Source organism: Cricetulus griseus, chromosome 4, assembly GCF_003668045.3.
Source record: "Cricetulus griseus strain 17A/GY chromosome 4, alternate assembly CriGri-PICRH-1.0, whole genome shotgun sequence".
Classification (NCBI taxonomy): domain Eukaryota; kingdom Metazoa; phylum Chordata; class Mammalia; order Rodentia; family Cricetidae; genus Cricetulus; species Cricetulus griseus.
Genome location: NC_048597.1, coordinates 72892877 through 72913204, shown reverse-complemented (window position 1 = coordinate 72913204; position 20328 = coordinate 72892877). Strand labels below are relative to the sequence as shown.

The window sequence follows — 20328 nt, the reverse complement described above, 5'->3', positions numbered from 1 at the left end:
TCTGTGATCTTAGGGAGTGCTTAGCAGATGTTTAGTGCTATCCTAGTTTGCATCTCAGGGGTGTGAAGCTAAGAGTTTCACTGGCTGACATTACTAATGCAATCACATGTGGAAAAAGAGTATTGCTCAGAATCTTAGTAGTCTCAGGTCAGTGACACACTCACACACCTGATAAAAGGTTAGGATGTAAATCCTTTTATGAAGTTGCAAAAGGGATGCAGCAGTAATTAGGACCTAGTCAGAGGAAGATAAGGATTAAAACTGACAGCTTTGGGCTGCCAGGGCAGACACTGCTCTATGCAGCTCTCTGCATTTGCAAACTTGGACAACAATCCAACATTCTTGCATCCTTAAGAAAAACTGATCTGTGACAGGGTGTTGGATTCTGGCACTGTGCACATGGTTGCTCACAGGCTCATAACAGTGAAGAACTGGGCAGCCCAGTGCACATACTGCAGGCGTGAAATGTCAATGCTTCCAAAACAGCTAACGATAAGACCAATGTGCATTGACCAAAGAGCAGCTAGAAGTGTCAGTGATAAAGCTTCATGTTGGAATAACTCCAGTAATTACATGGTGTGGTGAAGAGTACAAAGGATTAGAAGATCCTGTCTGAGAAGTAAGTGTTCTATTCTATAGTTCTATTCACTTGTGTTTTGATGTCATAGGTTCCTTTCAAGGAGAGGCAATGGGTTAGGATAAAAACCAACTGACCATTTGAGAAAATAAAGGAATTTCCACATCAGGCCTGAGAAGTCTTGCTTTAATTATAGAGATAGTTACACTGCTATAGTTTCTCCAAGCGACTTGTGTCTGAATATCAGGGCTGAAGTGCACACACAGGGTTCACAATACTGAGGTACTATGGCCAAGCCTCCTATAACAAACTAAAGGCTGCTGTTCTGTGTCTCTCCCAGGATGATAGCACAGAGAGTCTCCTGCTGTCCTTTCAGACAATCATGCTCTTCAGCAGATGCATCTGATGAGACAAAAGTAAAATTCAAACACAGTTATGCATGAGCCTTCACTTGAATGCTGCTGCAGAAAAAACATGATAGCACGCTGAGAAACAGATCTCACACTTAAGAACAATCTTTGTGAAAGATGAAGTGTTTATCAATGCCTGTCTCTCTTTCCCCCTCTTCCTATCTTCTATCTTGTGTGTGTTTGTCTAGGTAGAGTTGTATGACTTCATTTGTGTGTTCTGCAGCACTGGCCTGTGTTGGCTTATGTGTGACTAATAAGGAGTCTCAAGTGGTATCTTGTTTTCTGAGACACTTGCCTTGTAGAGGTTAGAAATTTGGCTATATCATCCACACAGGAATCTGAAGGAGTCTGTGTCTATCTCCATAGGCATGAGATTATAGGCTCGAACTGCCATGCCAGGTTTTTATATGGTTTCTAGATCTGAGCTCATTTTTGCAGAACAACTTCTTAGTCTAGTTGATCTATTATCCCTGTCACAAGAAGTTTTGATGGCTATATTCTCATCTCATAATATCTCTCATGAGAGTATCATAGTCCAGAGAGCATATGGATCATAGAGCTTTGTAGTGGTCAGTCTTGTGTTTCTGCTCTGTACAAGAAGCATGAGCAACTGGAGATTGAGTATACTCCTTGCATTGTGGGGTTTGGAGGACTTGTGGGAAATACAAACTGAGATAGACCATTGGTTTTTTTTTTTTTTTATCAATTTCCTTCCATGGTGAGCAGCTTGCAGAACCAGAGAGGTATGTAGAAAAGATGTGTCATGACTTGTGTTAAGATCTGGAGTGTGGATTTGGGGGCTCAAAGGGGCACATGGGTGATCATCTCCTTTGCTGAGCAAAGTCCCTAAGGAAGATGAAGCCTGGTACCTTAGCACTATTGAAAGGATGTTATCTGACCTATTGGGTGGTGACCCTAATGGATTCTGTAACTTTGTTTCTCAGGAACACATTTCCCTCACACTGCCTGAGGTTAGGCAGCCTTTGCCTTGAGGGGAGATGGGCAGATCTATGCCTCAGGTTGTCTCCTTAACAAAGTACTCAGTCTGAGTACCCTGGTCCCCAGGGTCATTTCATTATAACAGGAGATAGTGAGTAATAGTCACCCAGAGTTCGACATTTCTACCACTCAAGAGGAAGGCTGGGAAAATCTTTCATTGTGTGCTTAGAAGATTTCCTAATTCAAGGAGCTCACTGAAAGAATATTCCCTAAACACCATGGCAGTATGCACTTATACTTGCATGGGCCATGACTTATACTTGCATTGACCTATTATGTCATGGATACTCAGGGGATGACACTGGCACACTGACACTGAGTGTCCCACCAGTTTGCACCAGTTGCCACAGGGATCATGGTATGGGAAGCTTGACTGGCTGCTACCATGGTCAGATTTCCATTGTTCCATATGGCAGACCACTGATAGTTTTGTATGTCATGACTCTCAATGAGAATTGGGGGGGGGTTGCTTGTTATTTGTTCTTTTTCAGAGACAGAGTCTCAGAATCTACTCCATTCTGACCTTGTGAGGTGATCATGAATTATCCAACATGGGTTCAGGAAGTTGCTCCCACCAAAAAGCTTCTGAGGGAAAGAAATGGATCACAATAGTCTCTTCACACATCTTTATGAGATGTTCATGAGGGACAAGGCAGGAAAACTTGAAGGATGTTTCCTGGGATACCTGGACAGGAAGAGAGGCAGTGACACATCTGCTCCCTGAAAATGCAATTAGATCACAAGGGGGCGATTTCACCAATCAGAATACAGTGTATTGTTACCCTAAGGGATCTTGTGCTGTGCTAAGATAATTTGGGTATTATTTTGAATGAGACTGTACCCCATAGATGCACATGTTTGGATACTTAGTCTCCAGCTTGTGAAACACTTTGGGAGGGATCAGGAGCTTTGGTCTGGTTGGAGGAAGTGTGTCAGTAGTGGGTCACAAAGCATTAATAATTCAAAAGCCAAAATCATGCCAAGTAATCTCTCTCTCTCTCTCTCTCTCTCTCTCTCTCTCTCTCTCTCTCTCTCCCCAAATCTGTCTGTCTCTTTCCCTTCCCTTACCCACCAACTCCTTTTGTTCCCCACCTGTCTCTGTCTTATGCTTGAGAATCAGATGGAAACTACCAGTGAATGCTCTAAAGCAATGCCAGCCTGCCTATTGCCACAATCCCTTTCCTAGGATGGTCATGTACTCTAAGTCTTTGGAAACGTGGACCCTAAATAATTTACTTTCCCTTATAAGTTACTATGACCACCGTGTTTTGTTATGACTATAGATTAGAAACAAAATTTGACAGGATGGGAAATTCAGTAAGAGAAAGTATTTGTGACTCTCTACCATGTTCCTGTATCTTGTGCTCTAGGGCAGCTGGGACAGGTTTCACGGGAAAATTTATTCAAGAGTCAAGTCCTCATTATGATGACCATGATGACCCACTGCATCATCATTGCCACAAGAGTTGAAGAATGTAGACTACCACAGCAACTTGGTCTTGGCTACAGGTGTGGCCCAGGAACTCTTTTCCAGACAAATTGCTGATCTTGCAAAGAGGTCCATATGCCCAATTACCAAGACCAGCAGCCTCTGTGGAGGAAAAAAGCTCAATTTCATTGGTGTGTTATGGCAAGAGCAGATATCAGAAACTCATCTTCCACCACAAAGAAATACTTAGTGAAGTCAGACTACTTCATCTGAATGATCCCCACAGTTTAGGAACCTACATTCCTGGTGCTGGCAGCTACTGCTGACCCAGAAAGCTGTTCCCTACTGAAAGGTGCCAAGGACACTGCAGACACTTCACTCAGGGAGGATTCATACAGTACCAGTGGCTGTTATCTGCAGCTCTGTGTCAATTAGGGTTCCTTCTAATCCTGACTCAGAAGGTGGGCACTGGGCTCAAAGAAGTCCCAAGGATGCTGGCCTTGCCTGGGCAGTGCTTATGTACAGCCCTATCATACACTACTTGCCTATTCACTGTAGACAGAACAATCTTGGGAGTTTACTTAATCAAAGTCGAGGAATCCCCTATGGGGACATGAAATCTTTATGTTTGTATCATCCTTGGAGAGGGGAACAGTCCCTTGGGGCTTGAAGGAAGAAGGCTGTGAAGATAGAGCAGATGTCATCAGATCAGTCAAAGACTGAGTAAAGCAGAAAGGGGAAGAGGATCCTGGGAAGCATGTGGCCTCTCTTCTCTACAGCCACATCCTGACTGAGCACCCCAGGTCAGGAGTAGGTTTCTGCGGAAGCATCCAAGTGTTGCACCTTGAAACAAACTGGAATCCAGCAGGGAGATATGGTCTTCTCGTCTGTGTATCATGCCTCATAAACTCAAAATCTCCTTCAGGAATATTGTGCTTCTCCTGCTTGGCTGTGGCCCCTGTCACCACCCCATACACTCATCCCTTACTTTACTGCTGCCACACTGGAATATCCTCTGGACAAATCTCCTCCTCCTCCTTCAGATGCTGCCCCTTTCTCCTCCCTCCCTCACTGCTTTTCTCCCATGACATGGCCGGCTTGCTCCACTCCTCTAGTTCCCCCTCCTCTTCTTGTGCCTTTTTACCACTTAAGAGTCAAGATTGCCAGACTTCTTTGAATCTGCTCATTGATTCTGTTGACAGAAAGGAGGGAGAAGTTGATCAGGATCCAGAGTCATGCACTTACTTTTCGTATGTGGACTGAGTAGCAGGATGGATTCCTCTTCATGGCCAGGTGACTAAGGGACTGGTTTCACTGTACAGCCATGAGAGCTGCAGACCAATAAAATTCAGCCTCCCTCTCTGCATGGGAGAATGTTTACAGAGCTTCTTCTCTGGTTGCTAGAGTTGTATGGCATATATGAGAAGTTTGGGGCACACCTCTTTTCTGTTCTGGCCTGGTTCCCTCCAGTGTGTGTTGTGCCCCACCAGGCTGAACACAGACCTGTGGTTTAGGCTTCACGGACCTGGGCCTCATCTTCGACCCTTGAAAATACACATAGAAAGAACTATTTAAGTGACTTGGATATAGAAGGAATTAGTAAAGAATTGCCCTATGCTACCACAGCTCTCTCCATCAGATTCATCCCTTCCTAACACATGCTCCCTTTCACAAAGCCCGGCTTCCTCACATCTTTGCCTGCTCCTCCCCTGGTAACAACCTTTGCTGTATGCTTCTGGCTCAGCTTGCCCAGACTCATCATGAGCAGGATTCAGTGGGAAAACTATTTCTAGGTTAATAGAAAACTTAATGTTTAAGTCTTATGAATGGGTACAGCCTATCAGTGCCAAAGAGCCTTGAAAAGGAACCATCAAATACGCATGTGAATGTTTTGTTTTGCTGCACCATTTCCTAGAACCCCATTTCCCATTCCTGTGTCTCCCTTACCTGGATGTTGAAACTTCTCTACTTGGGGCGAGGAGACAGCAACATAACCCTCGAAACAGGTTCCTAAGCTGCCTCCTCACCCCTTTTCAGCTCCTTCTGCTGGGGTTGCTGGTGGCTATGTGTACCTCCTGAAGCTCTTCCTTTGTATATGGAGATGGGAAGTCGATGGTCATCATGCCACTAACATTTTCGAATTGGTTGTTCCCATGCTGAGGGTGGGACACAAAATACCTAAGATCCCCTGTCATCTGAATAATAAGGTCACTCAAATATTCACTTGCTTTGTTCTCTATACTGCTGGCATCATCATGAGGTTCAGGGCTCATTTTACACTTGCTGTCTTCTAGCACGCAGAATACATCCAGTGTTGTAGAACTACAAGTGATGGTCTCTATCTCAGCCTCATGTGTTTTCCTAAATGAGGCAGCATTTTCTGTCTCCTCAGACATTCTAAATGTGTTCAAATAATCACTCTGTGGAGCAGAATTCATAGGTGAGTTAATATCTGATGTGTAAATCAGGTGAAATAAACTTAGAGAAGCCCTAGATATGTTTTTTATTTACCTTCTGGCCTTTATTGCCTGGCCTTTGTTGTGGTGTTGTGAAAAAAGTGGGCAGAGCCAGCTGACTCCATCTCCTCTTCAATGGAAATCGAGGGAGTGTTATATGATGTGCAGGCCTCTTTGTGGAACAGCTCTTTCTATGGTTTTCTATTTGGCCAATAATATACTTACTTTTTCTTTTATAAAGCATGTCTTTTTGGGCAAGGCCCTCATAAAATCTCTTTGTTCCAGGTGTTTCAAAGTTGTTCTCCTCCAAGTGGCTCAGGGAACACATTTTTTTTTTTTTTAACCACACTTGAGATAACCCACATTGAACCTAGTGACGTAGATGCTGATTGTACATTGGCATCACTGAGATCCCTCCATGATATTTCCTCTGACATGTCCTCTGCCTTTTCAGGTGGAGAAGGGCTCCATCACCTAATGCTAGAAGTAAAAAAAAAAATCATCTGTTGGAGACAAGGTTATGGTTATCAATTTTAATGACATTAAACTCAAAGACCTCTCAAGAATACTAATTATTCATCTTGCAGTCAAAGATTAAAAAAAAAAAACCAAACAAACTCAAATGCCTAAGCACTCGTGAGAAAGTATAAGAAAGTTGAGAGCTGGAAGGAACTGGACACTTCAGCTTAAAACAAAGGTCAGAGAAACAAGATCCGTTCCTTTGAAGGAGGAACAAATCTGAGACTCACCCAAAGCAGGACACAAAATATTGAAATGTCACAGAGGAAAGAGATGTGTAAAATCCATGGGAACCCTCAGGGCTTCTGTCAACCTTCTACTCGAGAGCATTGACAATCCTCAAAGAGAGATACTGCTTAATTAACAACGAGAAGCCAACATTGATGTAACTGGAAAGCAAACATGGACCACCCGCTGCCTTCCAATGGCTCCACCCTGCATATGATGGTAAATTCGGGAGCTTATGACACGTGTGAAGAAATTGATATGGGTGCAAGATAGAAAGAGTAATACAGTCTCTCCCAACACTGACAGCCAAGGGCCAACAGATTGTATAAAGGATTTTACCTGATGGATACAAAGGGCAATGGAGATCAGTGACTCTCAAACAGATTCACAAATGAGACAGGAAAGATCATTCTAAACATTGTAAAAAGACAGTACTTCCCTGATGCCAACACCACACACACACACACACACACACACACACACACACACACACACACAATGTATAATAGAATGTCCTTGATGAACCTCACCTGAAATGAGATTCCTGGTTGAAGATTGGTCAAAAACATATGACAGAGATACTTCATGCTCACAGTGAGTTGAGCATGGAGATCTAGAATAATTCCACATAATTCCACAGAAACACTGAGAAGAGTTAATGGTCAAAGTCAAGGGAAGAGGCCATGTTCAGCCATGAAGAATGAAATTGTGTTATTTTGAAAGTTACACATGAATATACTGTGGTAGTATCCTACTTGTACCAATAAAGCCTGCCTGAAGATCAGAATATGGAGCTTGCCACTAGATAACAATAGAGCTCTGAAGGTCTGTACAGACAGACAGACAGACAGACAGACAGACAGACAGTGAGGTAGCTGGGCAGAATCAGGATATGAGCACAGAGAACAGGAACTTCCTCTCTTGTCTGCTGAGATGCTAAGCAGCTAAGGTGTGGCAGGGGCTCGCTCCTCCTCTTTGATCTCAGGGTTTCCCTCTATGTTTGAATCCGGGTTTTTATTATCTAGAACAATTATGAACTCCATTTACAATATAGGGTTGGTTGTAATATAAACGTTCCAGTTATATCCTGAGACTAATTAGAGCCCAGATTGTGTAGGTAGAATCTAACAAAAAGGGGTCAAAGTGTAAGCACATGACAGTGAATGTTGCAATATAACACATTAGATGAAAATTATCTGATGAAAACATCCAGTTTGCTATATGCATGTGTACAAGTGTCACAGTGACATTTCTTGCTCGACAAAGTTAATGCTTGAAATTAAAGAAAAAGAAACCAGAGTACAGCATAGCCAAGCAAATTTATCAAAATATGACCATTTTTTCAAAAAGCAAATGAAATAAAGAAGAAATCAGTGTGTCAAACACAAGCAGGGAGTGGTGAATCAAAAGAAAACACAGAACAGGAAATCCACAACATGAGAGGAAAAGTCCCAATATCAGGGTCTATGAGACTAGGAAAGCCCAAGTGTATCAGGAGCAAAGCTGAGATCCAGTTGCTCTCCATCCATCCAACTTGAGTTTCTCTGCAGTTTCAGGACTAACCGCAGCACACTGCAATCTCTTCTGTGAATGAATTTCTTTCATTTCTCATAAAGATCAAGTGATATCACTACAAGGGATGGACCAGTAACAGCAGGGAATAACCACACATAGTTCACCTAATACGAAAGACTGTTATTTTATCATGGCAGTAAACAAATCCTTAACAAGATGCAACTTAAGGGACAAAAGTTATCCCTTCTCCCATGCTCTCAGAAAACAGGAAAGGCATGGCAGTTGGGAGGAGCTGGAAAATTGACTGGGGATGGCTCCAGTCACCTAATTCCTCCTGCTGCTCTCCAGTGCTTTAGGGTTCCATGACTTCCCAGACCAATCAGCACTCCATACTAGAGAACAAGCATTCGGATACATGAAGAAGTGTGAGGCCTTTCACATCTATCCTTGAGTACATTTTGTCTTTATTCATGCAAAGTCCATAGTACAAAGGAGGACAGACTCAGGAACTCTGAGCTGATCTGGAGTAGGGACTTGGGTCTGGACTAATGAGATTGTGAACCTACACTCAGTTTCCATGGCATTTTCATTATGACTATACGTTTTGTAAGAATTAATAGTGGGCTGGAGAGATGGCTCAGAGGTTAAGAGCACCGAATGCTCTTCCAGATGTCCTAAGTTCAATTCCCAGCAACCACTTGGTGGCTCACAACCATCTGTAGTGAGATCTGGTGCCCTCTTCTGGTGTGCAGATATACATGGATGCAGAATGTTGTATACATAATAAATAAATAAATAAATCTTTTTTATTTGAATTACAAACAAGATTGAATTACATGACAATCCCAGTTCCCTTCTCCCTCCCTTCCTCCCCTACCCCCACAACTAAAATCCTACCTATCACATATCCTTTCTTCTAATCTACACCTGACTCAACCTTTCTGCTCCCTGATGACCTCTGCATCCTTCCTCTTCTTCCCTTCTCATTCTAGTAGCTCCCTCTCCCCTCTTCCCATGCTCTCAATTTGCTCAGGGGATCATGACCCTTTCCCCTTCTCCAGGGGACAAAGTTTGTCTCTTTTAGGGTCCTCCTTGTTTACTAATTTCTCTGGCTGTGTGGATTGTAGGCTGGTAATCCCTTACTCTATGTCTAAAATCCACATATAAGTGAGTTTGTCTTTTTGTGATTGGGTTACCTCACTCAGAATGGTTTCTTCGAGTTCCATCCATTTTCCTGCAAATTTCAAGATTCCATTGTTTTTTTTCTGCTGAGTAGTACTCCATTGTGTAAATGTACCACATTTTCTCTATGCATTCTTCAGTTGAGGGGCATCTAGGCTGCTTCCAGTTTCTGGTTATTACAAATAGTGCTGCTATGAACATTGTTGAACAGATGTCTTTGTTGTATGAATGTGCTTCTTTTGGGTATATACCTAGGAGTGGAATTGCTGGATCTTGTGGTAGACTGATTCCCATTTTCTTGAGGAGTCGCCATACTGATTTCCAAAGTGGTTGTACAAGTTGGCACTTCCACCAGCAGTGGAGAAGTGTTCCCCTTTCTCCACATCCTCTCCAGCATAAACTGTCCTTGGTGTTTTTGATTTTAGCCATTCTTACAGGAGTAGGATGGTATCTCAGAGTTGTTTTGATTTGCATTTCCCTGATGGCTAAGGATGTTGAACACTTTCTTATGTGTCTTTCAGCCATTTTAGATTCCTCTATTGAGAATTGTCTATTTAGTTCTGTACCCCACTTTTTAATTGGATTGTTTGGTTTTTTGGAGACTAGCTTCTTAAGTTCTTTGCATATTTTAGAGATCGGCCCTCTGTTAGATGTGGGGTTGGTGAATATTTTTCCTGGTCTGTGGGCTGCCGTTTTGTCTTGCTGACTGTGTCTTTTGCCTTACAGAAGCTTCTCAGTTTCAGGAGGTCCCATTTATCAATTGTTGATCTCAGTGTCTGTGTTACTGGTGTTATGTTCAGGTCTCCTGTACCAATTAATTCAAGGGTATTTCCCACTTTGTCTTATAATAGATTCAGTGTGGCTGGATTTATGTTGAGGTCTTTGATCCATTTGGACTTAACCTTTGTGCATGACTATAGACATGGATCTATCTGCAGTCTTCTACATTCCAGCATCCAGTTATGCCAGCACCATTTGTTGAAGATGCTTTGTTTATTCCATGTTATAAATTTAGCTTCTTTGTCAAAAATCAGGTGTTGCTAGGTGTGTGGGTTAATATTGGGTCTTTACCTCTATTCCATTGGTCTACCTGTCTATTTTTGTGCCAATACCAAGCTGTTTTCAAGACTATAGCTCTGTAATAGAGCTTGAAATCAGGGATGGTGATGCCTCCTAGAAGTTCCTTTATTGTACAGGTTGTTTTGGCTATCTTGGGTCTTTTTTTTTTCATATAAAGTTGAGAATTGTTCTGTCAAGGTCTGTCAAGAATTGTGCTGGGATTTTGATGGGGAGTGCATTGAATCTGTAGGTTGCTTTTGGCAATATTGCCATTTTTACTATGTTGATCCTACCTATCAAGAACATGGGAGATCCTTCTATTTTCTAGTATCTTCTTTAATTTCTTTTTTAGAGACTCAAAATTCTTAAGGTACAGGTCTTTTACTTTTTTGGTTAGCATTACCCCAGGGTATTTTATGTTGTTTGTGGCAATTTTAAAGGGTGATGTTTCTCTGATTTCTTTCTACATGAATGTATCATCTGTATATAGCAGGGCTACAGATTGTTTTTTGAGTTAATCTTGTATCCTGCCACCTTGCTGAAGGTGTTTATCAGCTGTAGGTGTTCCCTGGTTGAGTTTTTTGGGTCACTTATGTAGACTATCATATCATCTGCAAACAGTGAAAGTTTGACTTCTTCCTTCCTGATTTGTATCCCCTTGATATCCTTTTGTTGTCTTATTGCTCTAACTAGAACTTCAAGGACAATATTGAAGAGAGTGGACAGCCTTGTCTTGTACTTGATTTTAGAGGAATTGCATTGAGTTTCTCTCCATTTAATTTGATGCTGGTTGCCGGATTGCTGTATATTGCTTTTATTATGTTAAGGTATGTTCCTGTTATTCCTGATCTCTCCAAGACCTTTATCATGAAATGGTGTTGGATTTTGTCAAAGGCTTTTTTCGCCATCTAGTGAGATGATCATGTGTTGTTTTTTTCTCAGTCTGTTTATATGGTGGATTACTTCGATGGATTTTCATATGTTGAACCATTCTTGCATCCCTAGGATGAAGCCTACTTGATCATGGCATGATTTCTCTGATGTGTTCTTGGATTCAATTTGCCAGTATTTTATTGAGTATTTTTGCATCAATGTTCATGGGGGATATTGGCCTGCAGTTCTCTATCTTAGTTGTGTCTTTGGGTGGCTTGGGTATCAAGGTTATTGAAGCCTCGTAAAAAGAGTTTGGCAATGACCCTTCTGCTTCTATTGTGTGAAATACTTTGAGGAGAATTGGTATTAGCTATTTCTTGAGATTCTGGTAGAATTCTGCACTGAAGCCATCTGGCCCTGGAGTTTTTTTGGTTGGGAGACTTTTGATGACTGCTTCCATTTCTTTAGTGGTTATAGGTTTATTCAAGTTGCTTATCTGTTCTTGATTTAATTTTGGTAAGTGAAATCTATTCAGAAAATTGTTTATTCACAAGCCCAAAGGAGGACTGGTTTCTTACCAACTGTGTGTCTCAGAGACAGGTGTGGGGAACAAGGCACATGCTGTATTCTGAGAGGTGGGAGACACTTAGAGGGTCTATAACATCACATAGCTCTTCTCTTATTCACAGCTCCCCAGCTATCTGAAGTCAGTGTGCCCAGCCTGATACAGAGCAGGTTTTACTTTTTCTAGAGGACTTAGTAACCTCAAGCACTTTCTTTGCTCTCCTTTTTATTTGAGAACTCTCCCACTTTCCTTTGAAGGAAGAGCATTACACCTTCTCTTCAGCAGACCTGAAAAGTGCCATCCATATGTTTCATCTTTGGGGTTACTATAGAGGAAACACAGGGAATTGACCACAGGTTCTGAAGTACTGAGTTAGTCTACTTAGTACCCAGCATGGTGACTAAGTGGATAAGGAGCAAGAGCCTAGGCTGTTTAGATACCATGTGAAGGGCTGTTCGGCTCCAGATAGCATGGAGATGGATAGCAGAACAGTGTGTAAATTAGCACTTGTTGGGAATTTTTCCTTTCTGGAAAGTTTCACATACAGGTAAGTGAAATTGTGGAAATAGAAGAACTTTATGTTTTAGGCTGAGTTCTAGATGTGGAGTCACAACAGGGTAAAAGTCCAGCAGCCCCTCAGGCTCTCTATAAATTGTGGCAGTGGACCATAGCCATTGTGTGCCTCTGAGCAGCAAATTCAGCTGCTCACTATCCCCCTCCCACCTCCCGTGCAAGAGTTTATCAACTCAGCCTGTCACCAGAATTAAGGGCAGACCCTAGACCCTGTCAGGCCTAACACTCCAGGTTCAGCTACCTGTACTCACTAAGACAATCCAAAAGGTAAATTAAGAGTGAAAAACCAGTAAAGGGAGATTCATTAAAAGGGGAAGAGGAAGAAAGAAGTCTAGTCATGCTCGAGTCTTAGCGTGCCGACTTGAGGGTTAGGTTGAAGTAGAGGGCAGAAGGTATGCGTGAACGAACAGAGAGAAGATATGCATGGATGAAACAACTTGCAAGGTGTGTTGCATACACCATCCTTCAGGAATTTCTGGTGTGAGATTAAAAGGTCACCCTCCAAAGAGGGGCCATGGCAGCAGTTAGGTAGGCATGGTGGTGGAGCAGCAGCTGAGAGCTTCCATCCTGGTCCAAGAGCATGAGCTAGACAGGGAGCTAACTCGATTGGCTCAGAATTTTTAAAGTTCTACATGCCTGTAATGACACACTTTCTCTAACAAGGCCATGAGTGCTCCTCCTTCCCATACATTTCCACAGTGGAGGACCAAGCATTCAACAGTTTGAGCCTATGGGGGCATTCTCATGCAAACTACCACAATTGATAAAGAACTTGTTGAACAAGGATTTGAGTTCGATCCTACAATTCACATAAAACACCAGACACGGTGGTGTTTACCTGTAAAACTAGCACTGGCAGGTGCACACAAGTGGATCCTCAGAGCATGCTGGGCAGTCTGTCTCCATGAATCCATAAACTCCAAATTCAGAGAGTCCCTGCCTCAAATAATAAAGTAGAGAACAACAGATGACTGCCAGTGCCAGCCCCTGACCTCTGCACATGTAGGCATGGGTATGTATACTTGGCTCACTTAGCAGTCATGCATGAAGCAAACATACACAGTCACTCACTCTCTTTCTCTCTCTCCCAAATGGAAGGAGGGAGGGAGGGAAGGAAGGAGGGCTCTCTTTCCTCCAGGCCTCTCCAAAGCCTTGTACATGGCAGCTGTCTTTCCGGCTCTCCGATTTCAAGGATGTCTCTTGACACAGGTCCTTCCTAGGTTTTCAAAAGGGAATGGTCTCTCCCTCAGGGTGCCCTCATACTGCCATGCTCTCTGGTCATGGACTTACCCTCTGAAATTGCATGTCCCAATAAACCCTTTTATAATTTGACTTAGTTTTGGTGTCTCATCACAACAATAAGAAGTAACTAAGGTACCCACAGAGCCATGTCCCTAGCCCATGGCCTTCTCAGCTTTTCTCACAGCCATGACTCACTTTCTGGCTTGGAAGCATTCTTTCTTTATAAGCCCTCTCTGCTTCTATGACTATCCACATGGCTTTGTCCAATTGACTGTTATGTGCACAAGAGCCTGGAATGTCCTGGGAGTAAGCTCCAGACTCCCTCCTCTCCTGTAGCCCCATGCCAGCCAAACTCAGAGAATGTTTCTAAGAATGCCACATGAACATGACCAGCTGGAACAGTTCTGAGCACAGAGAGCACTCAGGGACTTTGGCAGAATTCCATGCCCACTGTATCTCCTCTTCTACCCATCTGAAAGCTAATGATTCAGATTCTTCAAAGGGCCAAAGTTTGGTTTCCAGTACCCAAGTGGATGGCTCCCAAGTTCTGTAAGTCTACCTCCAGGTGATCCAACACCCTCCCTCCTTTGATCACTCCAGATACCTTTGAACACATGGCAGACACACATACAGACACCACATGCACATACATTTCAAAAAAAGAAATCTTTTTTCAAAGTGGGGTCATTTCTCAGTATCTGCCAAGGGACTGCAATTGTTTATATGGACCACACTTAGTGATGGAAACCATACCCACTAGAACACAGTGGATCCTCAGTATACTAGGATTTCAGCTCTCTATTTGCTCAAGCTCTCCTCAGGGTGAACAGGAGGAAGAGTACATGATGAAGCCTCCAGACACTTGGGGCAGATGAACACTACCTTGGGATACTCTGTCAAGCTGCAGGCTGACTGTATGCAGACAAGATGGTTAAGAACTGAAGTGAGCTGGGAGATGGTGGCAGATGCCTTTAATCCCAGCACTTGGGAGGCAGAGACAGGCGGATCTCTGAGTTTGATGCTATCCTGGCTGGTCTACAGAGTGAGTTCCAGGACACAAGAGGTACACAGATCAGCCCTGTCTGGAAAAACAAAAATCACCACCTCAAAAACAAACAAACAAACAATAAAACTTGAAATGTCACTTTTGTCTTTTCAATCCCCAGGAATACTTTCCTACAATTTCCTCCCAAATATTCATATAAAATACAGGCCTTATATAGCTAAACATTTGAGAGTTATTCAAGTATGATAGGCAGCCAGTCAAAATGGATGCATATATAACAGGGTAGCAAGATGTTCATATAAGATGAAATGAATTAGCAGGTAGCCAGTCACAATTGAATGAAGACATCAGTAAAATAGAGGGGTGAAGGATTGTGCACAAACATTTGATCCCTTCCCTTAGAATAATATGTATTTCTGGTATAAAAGAAACTACCTTTTCTGTGTTAAAATCCTGCAGCACATACCTCATAGGAAACCAAACCACAAAGACTTATGACACAAACTATGGTTTGGCTGACATAGACGTTTTTCAGAGTGGTTGTTAGTGTGTGCTCAGTTTCTAACGACTACTGCACAGTGAGGCATTTGTAGCAGCACAAAATGCACTAATTAAGTTTGGACCACATTTGTATTTCAGAATAGGTCACAGGCTGGAGCCAGACATCCTGGCTTTAGACATAGTGATTCCATTTGCTAATTGTGTCCATTTGGGCATTGCCTTAACATATTAGCTGATTAATAACTAGAGTCTCCAGAGATGTTGTGCATTACCGGGCTGTATCTCCTTGGACCCCAGGAAGGGGCCTTAGCCTGAAGCTCTTGCATCAACAGTTCTTTGCTTTGCTTCAAAGTATCCTTTGCCCTTGAGATGGTTTCATCTTGTCAGCCAGCCTGTATCTTGCTCTACATTTCTCCATATTGTATAAAACAGTTGTTAGGATTTGCTTGTTTTCTTGCCCTGAAAGACTCCAGTTCACAGGCAAGTTTGACTCCAATTGAGACTGAAAGGTAAATGTACTCTGGGTGGACACAGAAACAGGAGCATCCACATAGCAGGGACTGCTGATGAGTGCTTATCCTTGGAAGTTAAAGGGTGCCACCCTCCAAGGTTAGCGGGGAACAATGTGTATTAAAATCCTATCAGAATAAGGCCTGTGTAGTTTGAATGAGAATTTCCCCCATTCAGTCAGAATATTCAGTCCTCAGTTGACCACACTGTTTGGGGAGCCGAGGGGGTGTGGCCTTGCTAGAGGAAGTGTGTTACTGGAGACAGGCATTCAGAGTGTAGACTCATGCTATACCTATTTGCTCTTTATGTTCTCTGTGGTTCAAGATGTGAGTTCTTAGCTGCTGCTCCAGCAGCCTTTACTCCACTATCATGGACTTTTATCCCTCTGGAACTGAAAACACAAACTCTTTCTTCTAAAAAGTTGCCTTGATTATGGTGTTTTATGAAAGCAACAGAAACAAGTTAAGAAATCAAGAGAATGATTAATAGCTTTGAGAAACAGAAAATTGATGAACAAATACCTCATTGAAACAACTGATAATCTAGTAAAATTACCAACAGCAAACAGACAAGCTTGATTTAATTCAATGGCCATATATAAACTTCTGTGTAGGCAGAGAAAGCACATTACCACCTAACGCATGTGGACTGTCTAAGAGAACTGACTCTATTGAATCTTGTTGCAGGATATTTGATCACACTGTTAACTCCAAGATTTTGTTACTGAAATAAAATCAACCATAGGTCAAGAGGTGGAGCAAGCAACCAGTTGACTGGAAGTAACCATAGAGATGAGGGGAAGTTGGGACGTCTGAGAGAGACGGGTGGGGGACACAGGAAGTAGAAGGGAGGGACATCCGGTTGGAGGAGTTTTGTTTCAGATGGCATAGGAGAGAGCCCTCTTTCTAAGATAATGGCAGAGGAGGAAGGTCAGCTAGTTGCTTTCTCTGTCTCTCTGAGCTAAGCAGGTTTTCATACCAGCATTTGGCTCCTGAGTCTTTATTGGTAAAATAAAAAAGATAGAGACTTAGTTAAAACAACATTTACTTCCCTACCTGGAGGTGTGGAGGTGGCTGAGGTGGTGGCAGCTAGATGTGAAGGCTCCCCCAGGCTGCAGCCTTGGCAGTGAGACATTGGTGGCTGCAGAGGTGCAGTCAGCAGCTGAGGCAGCGATAGAATCAGGTGCAGATGCTGTACTGCAGAAAAAAAAATTCATCATAATGTAAAATGTGTTTCATTTTTTACTGAAAATTTTTAGTGTGTATATGCATGTGTCCACTCAAGACCACACACACACACACACACACACACACACAAAGGTCAGAGGATAACTCTTGGGAGTCGTTTCTCTGTTTCCATTATTAGGTTCCAAAGATCAAACTCAGGCTGTCAGGCATGGCAGAAAGCTATGTAACCACAGAAAACTACCTAACACACTAAATCCCCGTGTGTGAGAGAAGCTTCACCAGGTATCAGCCCAAGGCTGTGACCAGGCCATAAGGGGACTGACTCAGCCACATGTAGTAAGCTGTTTCGACACAGGAACTCTTTCTGAGTATGGGGACTCATGCCTGTATCCTAGGACAGAGAGGCTGAGGCAGGAGAATTGTTATGAGTTGGAGGCCACCCAGATCTACATAATATGTTCTAGGGCAGCTTGGGCAGAATGAGAGATTATGTCAGAAAAACAAACAAAAACAGAAAACAAAACCTAGAAATAGAAATGAAACAGCCATGGGCTAACTAGCTGACCAAAGGTGACCAGCCTGTGCTTCTCTGGGGTCGCAGCCATCACTGACCCGGTGTTCCCTACAATTTTACATAGTGCACTGTCCAGGCTCCATGTGACATGGTTAGTTTGTATTTTCAGCTTGATGTCATCTGGGAAAAAGGCATCCAGGTGAAGGAATGCCCAGATCAGATTAGCCTGTAACTATGTCTGTGGGGAATTGTCTGGACTGGTGACTGATGTGGGCTGGCCCAGGTCACTGTGGCAGGCTGCGCCAGCCTCTTCAGCTGGGAAGGAGAGCACAGAATATAAATTTGGAGGGACAACAGTGAGTAGGAGCCTGGCTCCTGGGGTAGCACATGGTCCAGTTTGAGAGCCTCAGGTCACCCTTTGTCACCTAGTTAGTACAAAATTGTTGGGTATTCTGTCTTGACATTTATTTTGATTTATGACATAGTGTTTCATTCTTTACCCTAAACTGACCTAGAACTATGTAGCTCAAGCTGATCTCCAATTCTAATGAGGCCTCTAGACCGGTGATTCTCAACCTTCATAATGCTGCGACCCTTTAATTCAGTTCTTCATGTTGTGATCACCCCTAATCATAAAATTATTTCATTGCTACTTCATAACTATAATTTTGCTATTTTTATGAATAGTAATGTAAATGTCTGATATGCAGGATATCTGATATGTAACCCCCAAAGGGGTCTCAACCCACAGGTTGAGAACCACTGCTTTAGATGGACCTTGTTTTGATACTATCTTGGGATCATGAAGGGTATGTGTCGGCCTCAATCTGGCCTCCCCTCAATAAAGCAGCATTCTGGGGAGTTCTTGTCAGGTGTTCACCTGTATGTACATGCATGAGTCTGATAACACACTAAGCAGGTGCTCACTCTGTGCACGTACAAGAGTGTAATAAAATGAGTTCTCTTACAAGAGCTGTCCTGTCTGAGGACCTAACAAAGAATGAAGTCAGTGAGGAAAGGCTGGGAAAGGCGCACTCACCAATTTAAATTGCTGCCAGGTGTCCAGCCATGAACTAGAGTGCCAATTGTCTACAACTCCTTAAGCCAGTGCAGTGTAGAGCCATGGTTGCCACACCTTAGAGCTGAGGGTAGTTAACAGTGAGCTGCTCATGGGCCCTGCTCTGGGAGTAGGGATAAGCAAAAGCAGAAGACTGACGGAGATTTCACACCCTCCTCAAATCTACTGAAAAAACAGAACTGTAAAACCCCAAGCAGGATCCAGAGGCCCTGTGGGGACTGTGTCAAGGCAGAGACCAGAGGTTCAGAGAGGGAACATTGCCAATCATGAGCAGTGATGGACTTGGGAAACATATGATGGAGAAATCCTGTGGAGCTCTGCACAGAGCACATCTGTTCTCCCATGATGCTATCAATGAGGATCCAGGCAGTCTCTGGAGGCACAGAGCTTCTTGTGAGCCAGGTGAAACTGTAGGCACAGCTCCATACCAGGAAGTAGGACACAGCCCTGAGGCCTAGGCTGCTAGGTTGTATGTTGTACATTGTGCATCATATCTGGAAACCAGCCTTAGGGGGCTGTATCTATCCACTGACAGCACTCACTCAGCTTGGGCTCTTTATGGAAAAAGCTGTGGCTGAGCCAGTTTCTGTCAGACAGTTGCATGAAGGCTTACAGGCTGAGAGTCACATGGCCAACTAAGAGTCCATATGAGAGGAAGTAGCTGACAGCAGAAAGCTTTCCCACCCAGAGTGACAACGGGAGTGAGGTAGCACACCTTTCAGATCCCACTGGGGTTTGGACTATCTCCTAGTGGCATGCATTTCTGTAAGTGTAGTCCTCACTTCTCATGATGGGGCCTACTAAAACCAAAACCATTCAAAATGCAGAGCTGTGGAGCCCAGTCCCAGTAGATAACGTCTACAAAACACTCCTTCAGCTAAGGCTCAGAGAACGTTAGAGAAGAGGGGGGCAGAGATTGTAAGAACCAGAGGATTGAGGAGCTTGTTGTAAAGTCATGTCTGCTTATAATATCAGAAGTTACAACTATGAAGTCTCATCAACATGACTGCGCAAACATGAGCTGAACAAGGATAACACCAATAGTCATGCCAAAATGGATGGGGAAAAGCCCACGAGGCCTCAGTTCTACACAAAAACTACAGGCAACTCATTAATACTGAACGATACTGAGAAATACTCTTCCCCAGGGAAGACCACACTGACTGGTTATCCAATATCAATGGTTAGCTCTGAAAACATATATATGGGTAACATTATATAGCATAGGTAGGTTATTATTTATGAATATATGTGTATATATATGCATATTAATTGCTGCTACATGCAGCAATTAATGAAAATCAGATAAATTTGAGGAAGACAAGGAGGGGTATATAGGAGGGTTTGGAGGGAGGAGAGGGAAAGGGGAAATGATACAATTATAATATTATAATCTTAAAAATAAAAGCAAAAAGAGGATACACATACAACTGATTGCCTGCATGTGTGATTGTGTATGCATGTACACATGTGAAGATTAGCAAGCTTGTAAGTGGAGAGTTTGTGAATGTGTGTAAGGGGGTAAGCGTGCATGGAAGTACTGTCAGTGTGTAAAAATTTGTAAGTTTTGCTGCATGCTTGTGCAACACTGTGTTTAGGGTTAGATTTGGTGTTGGAGAATATTATTTTAAGCTGTGTGACTTTGGTTTATGCTGCATTTGCTTAACTCTGTGAAGCTGAGTTACTGTGCCTGTCTAAAACACCTGATGGTAAAATAAACAGCTGAATGGCCAATAGAAAGGCAGGAGCAAGCATAGGCAGAGCTGGCAGACAGAGAGGATAAATAGAAGAAGCATCAAGGAAACAAGGGGAGAAGAACATCAGGGTCAGCCACCCAGACAGCTATGGAATAAGAAGGAAAGTAAGATATACAGAAGTAAAAAAGATAAAAGCCCAGAGGGAAAA

General features: G+C 42.9%; 1 long non-coding RNA gene across 2 annotated transcripts in view; it reads right to left on the bottom strand.

The window, feature by feature from the left end:
* Positions 1-742: 742 nt before the first annotated feature.
* Positions 743-20328, bottom strand: part of LOC103159547 — a 22364-nt gene continuing 2778 nt past the window's right edge. The window contains exons 2-8 of one of the 2 annotated variants that reach the window (XR_004769995.1): positions 16700-16840; positions 5927-6351; positions 5363-5835; positions 4661-4959; positions 3332-3577; positions 2510-2671; positions 743-979 (exon numbers count right to left, since the gene is read on the bottom strand). This is a non-coding gene — a long non-coding RNA (uncharacterized LOC103159547). Of the gene's footprint in view, positions 980-2509; positions 2672-3331; positions 3578-4660; positions 4960-5362; positions 6352-16699; positions 16841-20328 lie in introns of both variants that reach the window. The other variant, XR_003485000.2, reaches the window with a different exon arrangement.